Here is a 10,315-nt window from a genome sequence, read left to right as displayed (position 1 = left end):
TAAAAACAATGAAACCCCTGGGGCGGGGCCAGTTTTGACCCCAGGGCTTTTATTTGAACAAACCTTGTACACACTTACCAGAATATGTTTCATGCTTAATATCTAAACTCTAGCCATTTAGGTTTTTTCACAGAAGATTTTTAAGTTTTTGCTATACACATATAAGGAAAATCAATGACCCCCGGGGAGGGGCCAATTTTGACCCCAGGGCTTTTATTTGAACAAACTTTGTAGACACTTACAAGAAGATGTTTCATGCTTAATATCTACACTCTAGCTTTTTTGGTTCTTTAAAAGAAGATTTTTAAGTTTTTACTATATGCATATAGGGGAATTCAATGACCCCCTGGGGCGGGACCAATTTTGACCCCCAGGGCTTTTATTTGAACAAACTTGGTAGACACTCACTAGAAGATGTTTCATACCTTTAAAAGAAGATACTTTGTCTAAGCTCTAGCATTTTAGGTTCTTTAAAAGAAGATACTTTAAGTTTTTTTCTTTTTGTTGCCATGGTAACCAGCGTTCTATGAACAATATTTAGAGGTGACCACCAAAGAAACATTCCTGTGAAGTTTGGATGAAATTGGCTTAGTAGTTTATGAGGAGATGTCATTTAAAGTGGACGCCAGACGAAAAGCGATCAAAAAAGCTCACCCTGTTACTTTGTGACAGATGAGCTAAAAATAGTTAAGTGATCTTATTTTCCTGGTGAAAAACTGGTGGCTCAATAAAGTTCTATACATATTATGATATTTCAAATATTGGAAAGTTATCTCTAGTTCTTGGTGAAAGACTGGTGAGTAGTTTTCTCCTCAATGTCATTTCTTTTTCTAATTAGATTAAGTCATGGTACTATATTCATGAGGCTTTCGACATCACATCTAAGAACTCATTATCCAACATTGCAAACGGCAGGCAGTCTCCTGATATTCCAATTTCTTTTAAGTTTTATAAAACCACAATATTTCTATTTCTTTAGTGTTTCCGACATGAAGACACATCTACATGTATCTTTCCTTATCACTCCTGCTTTTACTGTTCTATCATATAAGCGCCTCTGTTTCCTGAAATATTTGTTTAGAAAAAGTTAATTACAAAGTTAAAATTCCACTTGTAAACCCTTGCCGAGAACGAACTTACAACAGTGAAAGGCTTAAAGGTTTAAAGTCAAGAAACTAAACCAATCAGTCACAGACACCCCAAGTATTTTATCTATTTCCTAAGCAGCAATTTTTTCAAAATTATTTAAATTCATAAATGTGAGTGATTCTGATAAGCTATAGACAGCTAAGTGATGATAAGATGATCATATATGTCAGATATGTCGGAGTGCTAACACTGCTTACTGTGAATATTCAATATTTTAATGTGAATTGTCCTGAGGTAAAAAGGAAAAGAAAGCTGAATTCCTAAATACATGTTACATGTCACAATTGTTCTTGCTATTAATTTTGTTCCTAATTACTTGTATAAGATATTTAAATACACTGTAATTCTTTTTTATAAATATGGCTTTTTGTGACAATAGTCTATCCAGTGACCGAAGCTCACTGACTTAAAATAAACTGTCCTGTGTTAGCCTTTAAACTAGTCAAGATAAAAAAGCTATTAGAATATAATGATTAAGAAATATCATATACAAATACTTCTAAATAATCATGTACCTCTTCCTTAAAAGCCCATGCTATTGAAAGAGACATTTTTTCCATTTGTTCACTTCAAGGTTAGTCAGATTGACAGTCTCACATTTTAGCCTTTGTCTCTCGTGATTTCATTGTCATTGACCCTAAAGCATCCTTAAAATCGATATCCTGCTGTTCACATTCATAAATCTGACATGTAGGCCGAACTTCTGAAGCATAAAATATAATTATTATTAGATATACATATAGTATCCCAATAATTATGTTAGTTAATATCAAATCAATAATTTAAGCAGTGTTCGAAATTAGCAGTAGTCTGAGAGTCTGACTACTAAATTTCTCCTTGGGCTATCAACTTTTCACAGTTACGAACAAGCCCGACCAGGCTACTGTATTTTCAGAGGCAATATAAACAACTGTTTTGAACAAATGAATCGTGCTAGTGAAATGTCTTTTGGACAAGTGAATATTCCAATCTAGTAGTCTGACCAGCCTAGTTGATTCAAATCCTAATTTCTTACACTGTTTAAGAAACAATTTGTTCAAAATTGTCCAAGCATAAAGATTTTTATAGTATACTATAAGTAATTATAGTGTATATACAGTATGTATTAAATGTCTTTACTATCTACTATACTGTCCTGAAATTTCAAGAAAACAACTATCTTTAAAATCCATTTTCTCAGAAGTTGCAAAACCAAGTGAATGAAATTGCTCTGGTTTTGTATTATTCTGTACAACTCCTGATCACAAAAGCTTCAAGGACATTTATGAGTGAGTCAGGTCCTATCCTGAAAGATTGTTGTTCAAGTTTGAAGACAATCCATTCAAAAATAACAAAGTTATAGCCACTAATAGCAAAAATCAAGAAAATTAAGACATTTACCTTGAATGTTAATATGGTGGTCAAGTTAATTTAGTTTAGTCTGGTCTATTTGAAGGGTTGTTGTGGCCAAGTATGAAGACAATACTCAAAGATCTGAAAAAGTTATGAACAAGGTTAAAGTTTGATGACAGCAATGGGAAAGCCGTCATGACTAACAATATATTTAATAATTTTGGCCCTAATGCAAACTGAAAATTCTAGCCTATAAACACTGTTGAGACTAGCTGTTCAGCATTTTTTCAATAATAAATAAATGCAATGGGGTTATTGTTTAATTGTTCACCTATTTGCCGGAGTATTTTCTAAGAAATTACTAAATTATTAATTAATATAATTATTATTATTTGTTATTAGTATTATTATAATTATATATGTTCCCAAAACTGTTAATATAATTATAATTATTGTCGATGGTATAATTTTCTTTATTAGCTCGACTATACGAAGTATATGGAGAGCTGTCCTACTCGCCCCAGCGTCCGCGTCCACGTCCGCGTCCAGATTTTAGATTAAAGTTTTGGTGCAGTAAAATATTTTTCACTATAACTTTGTTATTTCTTAAGGTATCAACTTCAAACTTCAAATAAATGTTCCTTATCATCAACCACATATTATGTGACAAGGTTCATAACTCTAGCACCAATATTTTTAGATTTATCTCCCCTTGAACTTAGAATTTTCCTTAAAAAATACTATTTTTTACTGATTCTTCTTTATTTCTTAAGGGATCAAACTCATACTTCAAATATATGTACCTTATCATCATCCCCATCTTATGTGACAAGGTTCATAACTCTAGCACCAATATATTCAGATTTATCTCCCCTTGAACTTAGAATTTTCTTCAAAAAATACTATTTCTTACTGTTTCGTCTTTATTTCTTAAGGGATCAACCTCATACTTCAAATATATTTACGTTATCATCATCCCCATCTTATGTGACAAGGTTCATAACTCTAGCACCAATATTTTCAGATTTATCTCCCTTTGAACTTAGAATTTTCCATAAAAAATATTATTTTTTATTGTAACTTATTTATTTCTAAAGGGATCAACTTCATACTTCAAATATATTTACGTTATCATCATCCACATCTTATGTGACAAGGTTCATAACTCTAGCACCAGTATTGCAAGAATTATCTCCCCATAAACTTAGATTTATTTCCTAGAAAAATGTTATTTTTTATTTTAACTTTTTTATTTTTAAAGGTATCTACCTCAAACTTCAAATACTTATACCTTATCATCAATTACATTTTATGTGACAATGTTCATTACTCTTGAAGCAATATTTACAGATATTTCTCTTTGAACTTAGGATTTTCTTTAAGAAATATAATAACTTCTTTATTTTTTAAGGTATCTACTTCAAACTTCAAAAAATTATATATTTCTTATCATTACACAAATGTTGTGTGACAAGGTCCATAACTCTAGCATGACTATTTCTAGAATTATTCCCCTTGATCTTGGAATTAATGTTAACAGTGTTATTTTTTTACTATAACTTAAACATAATTATACCTAATTGATTTTATTTTTCCATAGTTTTTTCTTTTCCTTACTGCATCCAGTATTTTTTTAGTCGAGCTTCGCTGTTTCCCGTGACAGCTCTTGTATTTATTATTATTTTCATTATTATTATTATTAATTTATTTTTGTGCCCCCACGTTAGTGGCGGGCATTTAGATTTACCCTTGTCCGTCCGTCCGTCCGTCCTTCCGTCCGTCCGTCCGTTCACTTTTGTGTCGCACGTAACTCAAAAGTATTTGACCTAGAGTCATGAAACTTTACAGGAATGTTGATCAGCATGTATAGTTGTGCACCTGGGTATTTTGGTCTGGATATTTTTAGTATTTTCAGAGTTATTGCCCTTGACTTAGTAAAATTTGGCAATTTTGAACTTGTGTCGCATGTAACTCCAAAAGTATTTGACCTAGAGTCATGAAACTTTACAGGAATATTGATCAGCATGTGTAGTTGTGCACCTGGGTATTTTTGTCTGGATATTTTTAGTATTTTCAGAGTTATTGCCCTTGACTTAGTAAAATTTGGCAATTTTCAACTTGTGTCGCATGTAACTCCAAAAGTATTTGACCTACAGTCATGAAACTTTACAGGAATGTTGATCAGCATGTGTAGTTGTGCACCTAGGTATTTTGGTCTGGATATTTTTAGTATTTTCAGAGTTATTGCCCTTGACTTAGTAAAATTTTGCAATTTTCAACTTGTGTCGCATGTAACTCAAAAAGTATTTGACCTAGAGTCATGAAACTTTACAGGAATGTTGATCAGCATGTGTAGTTGTGCACCTGGGTATTTTCGTGTGCATATTTTTAGTATTTTCAGAGTTATTGCCCTTGACTTAGTAAAATTTTGCAATTTTCAACATGTGTCGCACATAACTCAAAAAGTATTTGACGTAGAGTCATGTAACTTTACAGGAATATTGATCAGCATGTGCAGTTGTGCACCAGGTATTTTCGTCTGGATTTATTTAGTATTTTTAGAGTTATTGCCCTTCACGTAAAAAATTTTTGCAATTTTCAACTTGTGTCGCAAGTTTCTCAAAAAGGATTTGACATAGTCAATAAACCTTATAGGCAGGTTGCTCAGCATATTTTAGATTTGCACCTGGGGTTTGGCTTGTGGATTTATCCAGTATTTGTAGAGTTATTTCCCTTGACTTAGTAAAAAGATTGACAGAACAGTGTCGCGGTGGGGGCACCCGTGTCCTATGGACACATTTCTAGTTATTACTATTATTGTTATAGAAACAGCTAAAGCCGTCCATATGGCAAATATGCCGAAAATAACAGGGACGGCTTAAGCCGTCCCTATGGCAGTGAAAGGGTTAATAGAGGACCGAGTTGACCTGTCCCGAGTTGGTATAGGGCCGAGTTTACCTGTAAATTCAATAATGTAAACAATCCTTGACCTAATTTCGTTTGTCTAACAAATTAACATCTGCAAACACAAAACGATTTTGAACAAAGAAATAAAAGCATTTCCACAAACCTTTGCGATGTTATTCATCAGCAAATCTATGTCTTGGATGGAGAAATCTGAAAAACACGAACGTTATTCTGTCGATGGTCCGAACAATGGCGGGTGTGCCCTACTAGTCAAAACCAAGTTTTACCAAATTGCATCCGTTAATTCCAGAAAACCTTTGAAAGCTTTGTATTGTTATCTTGTTTTTTATTGTGCCCCCACGTTAGTGGCGGGCATTTAGATTTACCCTTGTCCGTCCGTCTGTCCGTTCGTCCTTCCTTCCGTCCGTCCGTTCACTTTTGTGTCGCACGTAACTCAAAAAGTATTTGACCTAGAGTCATGAAACTTTACAGGAATGTTGATCAGCATGTGTAGTTGTGCACCTGGGTATTTTCGTGTGGATATTTTTAGTATTTTCAGAGTTATTGCCCTTGACTTAGTAAAATTTTGCAATTTTCAACTTGTGTCGCATGTAACTCAAAAAGTATTTGACATAGAGTCATGAAACTTTACAGGAATGTTGATCAGCATGTGTAGTTGTGCACCTGGGTATTTTCGTGTGGATATTTTTAGTATTTTCAGAGTTATTGCCCTTGACTTAGTAAAATTTTGCAATTTTGAACTTGTGTCGCATGTAACTCAAAAAGTATTTGACCTAGAGTCATGAAACTTTACAGGAATGTTGATCAGCATGTGTAGTTGTGCACCTGGGTATTTTCGTGTGGATATTTTTAGTATTTTCAGAGTTTTTGCCCTTGACTTAGTAAAATTTTGCAATTTTCTACTTGTGTCGCATGTAACTCAAAAAGTATTTTGACATAGAGTCATGAAACTTTACAGGAATATTGATCAGCATGTGTAGTTGTGCACCTGGGTATTTTCATGTGGATATTTTAAGTATTTTCAGAGTTTTTGCCCTTGACTTAGTAAAATTTTGCAATATTCAACTTGTGTCGCATGTAACTCAAAAAATATTTGACATAGAGTCATGAAACTTTACAGGAATGTTGATCAGCATGTGTAGTTGTGCACCTGGGTATTTTCGTGTGGATATTTTTAGTATTTTCAGAGTTATTGCCCTTGACTTAGTAAAATTTTGCAATTTTCAACTTGTGTCGCATGTAACTCAAAAAGACTATTTGACATACAGTCATGTAACTTTACAGGAATGTTGATCAGCATGTGTAGTTGTGCACCTGGGTATTTTCGTGTGGATATTTTTAGTATTTTCAGAGTTATTGCCCTTGACTTAGTAAAATTTTGCAATTTTCAACTTGTGTCGCACGTAACTCAAAAAGTATTTGACCTAGAGTCATGAAACTTTACAGGAATGTTGATCAGCATGTGTAGTTGTGCACCTGGGTATTTTTGTCTAGATATTTTTAGTATTTTCAGATTTATTGCCCTTGACTTAAATTTTTTTTGCAATTTTCAACATGTGTCGCACGTAACTCAAAAAGTATTTAACCTATCTAGAGTCATGTAACTTTACAGGAATATTGATCAGCATGTGCAGTTATGCACAAGGTATTTTCTTCTGGATTTATTTAGTATTTTTAGAGTTATTGCCCTTCACTTAGAAAATTTTTGTAATTTTCAACTTGTGTCGCAAGTTACTCAAAAAGGATTTGACATAGTCATTAAACCTTATGGGTAGGTTGCTCAGCATATTTAGATTTGCACCTGGGGTATGCTTGTGAATTTATCCAGTATTTGTAGAGTTATTTCCCTTGACTTAGTAAAAAGATTGAGAGAAAAGTGGCGCGGTGGGGGCACCCGTGTCCTATGGACACATTTCTAGTTATTTATATAATAATATTTTTGTTTCAAACGCTTTGATTCTATGAAAGTTTGCGAACCATTTTTTGCGAAAATAGTACGCTTTTTTAAGGCCACATATTGTATCCATTGTTTCCTCTTGAGTTTAATTGACGTAAAAAAATCAGCGGTGGCATAAAATGCTATTCAATAAATTGCTAAATATATACAATAAATACTTTCATTTCCCTTCGGTTGACTTACATGTGAATTTTTCAGCATCTCTGCTACAAAATTACACCTTATTTATATTCAATTTATTGTACATGGACACAAACTTTTCTTTGGCCTAATGCGTAATAATACTGATGTTTTTTTTCCGTACACGTTTAAGATTATGTTCCATTGATGTTAGCTAACATTGAATATCATCATTTCAAGTTTTTTTGAACATCAGCTTTTTCTTCAAGTCATCCACGTTTGAAAGTATACATATAGTTCTGCTGCACTACTTTCTTGGTCGCATTAACTACTTATTTTCTATTGAGCTTAAACAGAATGCATTTAGGTGTTGTTCGTTCTTTTTAATATAGGCAGACCGATACTATAGAAAGGACATTTTTTTTTTGAAAAAATTACCTTCCAAAAAACCATATTTCAATGATTATAACTCTGGATGGAATGATAGCTAAAAAACTGTGCATTTCTTGTCTGACATTGTTGTAATTGTTTTACTGATTTAAATGTAAGAATATAATTATAAGTACATTCCTTTTGTGCAAAATAAGTTAAAACTATGACATTTTGCCAGTGTTACTGGTGCAAGTTTGTTTCTGTGACAATGTCATTTTTTGCTTGACATATTTGTTCAACAGTTATTACAATATATATGTTTGAAATAAAAGATAATCTGTTCTGATCTGTTAAAACTGAATGTATAATGCCATTCTAGCTATATTTTATGTTACTGCATACAAACAAACATATTAAATTTTGAAGAATTTGAAAATTACATCATCAAGTATTTAATTCCAACAAGTTAGGGAGAAGAACATCTTATTTATTTATTTCCAACCTGTCCACACTACCTCAGGGAGGTAAATCCAATGATATCATTAGTTGTACATAGTTTCTCCCCTTAGATTATCACTGAGGGGGTTGTATATGATTAAACTTTCCAAATTTACTCAATAGATAAGTTACTTTGGGTATCTTGTGGTTAAGTCTTGGGGTGTCTTGGGGTAATTGGACAAACTTTGTAAATGTACATATTAATCATTTTTCCCTCTTTTGTGTTTAGCTCTACTATACGAAGTATATGGAGAGCTGTCCTACTAGCCCCGGCGTCCGCTTCCAGATTTCAGATTAAAGTTTTGGTGCAGTAAAATAATTTTCACTATAACTTTGTTATGTCTTAACCCATTACTTCATGAGCATTTTGTGAAAAATGGCTGTTTTCATTGAAAAGTCTCCTGTTACAAGTTCAAATTGGTATAATACTATAAAAACTGCTTCAACACTAATCAAACTTGGCACAAATGTTGACTGAACCATTGCCCTTGCAACAACATGCTCAGGCTTAAATTTTCTGTAACCATGGCAAGGAGGGGACATCTCAAAATTGCCAAAAATCACTATTTTGCATTAATTTTTCCATCAAAATTGATTTCAAAGTGCTGCAACTTCTCAATGGAATGAGATAGAGTCAAATACTTTTCAGAGTTGCTTACAGTACGTTACCTTATGATCATTTATAGCCTCTCACAAGTCCAAAATTTTCTTGGCGATGAGAGGGACTCCGCCGCCCCCTTCAAACCCCCCAAACAGAAGGGGGAACATCCCCCTTCTGGCAACCCCCTGATGTATCTTTTGGTTGGGGGGCCGTGCCGAAAAAGAGGTCACTGTTTTTTTAACAACATTTCTCAAACAAAAACAAGTGTTGGGGACCTTAATAAGGCATTTTTTCACCATTTGAGACAACAAAAAGGGGGATGGGTTAAAAAGGCGTTAATTTAAGGCGTGTATATAACGTAATGGGTTAAGGTATCAACTTCAAACTTTAAATGTATGTTCCTTATGATCATCACCATCTTATGTGACAAGGTTCATAACCCTAGCACGAATATTTTCAAATTTATCTCCCCTTGAACTTAGAATTTTCCTCATAAAATACTACTATACGAAGTCTATGGAGAGCTGCCCTACTCACCCCGGCGTCGGCGTACACGTCCGCGTCCAGATTTCAGATTAAGTTTTGGTGCAGTAAAATATTTTTCACTATAACTTTGTCATTTCTTAAGGCGTGTATATAACGTAATGGGTTAAGGTATCAACTTCAAACTTGAAATATATGTTCCTTATTATCAACCACATCTTATGTGACAAGGTTCATAACTTTAGCACCAATATTTTCAGATTTATCTCAACGTAGAATTTTCCTTAAAAAATACTATTTTTTACTGTTACTTCTTTATTTCTTAAAGGATCAACATCATGCTTTAAATATAATTATGTACCTTATCATCATCCCCATTTTATGTGACAAGGTTCATAACTCTAGCACCAATATTTTCAGATTTATCTCCCCTTGAACTTAGAACTTTCCTTAAAAAATACTATTTTTTACTGTTACTTATTTATTTCTAAAGGGATCAGCTTCATGCTTCAAATATATGTAACTTATCATCATCTTCATCTTATGAGGCAAGGTTCATAACTCTAGCACTATTACATGTATTGCAAGAATTATCTCCCCATAAACTTAGATTTTTACTAGAAAAATGTTTATGTTTTACTATAACTTGTTTAGTTTTAAAGGTATCTACCTCAAACTTCAAATACAGTAATTCCTTATCATCAATTACTTTTTATGTGACAATGTTCGTAACTTTTGAAGCAATATTTACAGATCTATCTCTCTTTGAACTTAGGATTTTCTTTTAAAATATTGTAACTTCTTTAATTTTTAAGGTATTTACTTTAAACTTCAAATATATATTTCTTATAATTACACACATAATTATACATACT

At 33.0% G+C, this 10,315-nt stretch overlaps 1 long non-coding RNA gene across 1 annotated transcript; it reads right to left on the bottom strand.

Moving 5' to 3' along the window:
* Positions 1-512: 512 nt before the first annotated feature.
* On the bottom strand, positions 513-2,777 carry LOC132723871 (uncharacterized). The gene is made up of 3 exons (XR_009624804.1): positions 2,530-2,777; positions 1,665-1,852; positions 513-1,064 (listed from the first exon to the last, which is right to left on the bottom strand). It is a non-coding gene; the product is annotated as an uncharacterized LOC132723871 (long non-coding RNA).
* Between the last annotated feature and the right edge of the window lie 7,538 nt (positions 2,778-10,315).

Source organism: Ruditapes philippinarum, unplaced genomic scaffold (assembly GCF_026571515.1).
Source record: "Ruditapes philippinarum isolate M1 unplaced genomic scaffold, ASM2657151v2 ctg6258_1_1_1_1, whole genome shotgun sequence".
NCBI lineage: Eukaryota > Metazoa > Mollusca > Bivalvia > Venerida > Veneridae > Ruditapes > Ruditapes philippinarum.
The sequence above is the reverse complement of the archived record's forward strand: the minus strand, read 5'-3'. Positions and strand labels throughout refer to the sequence as shown.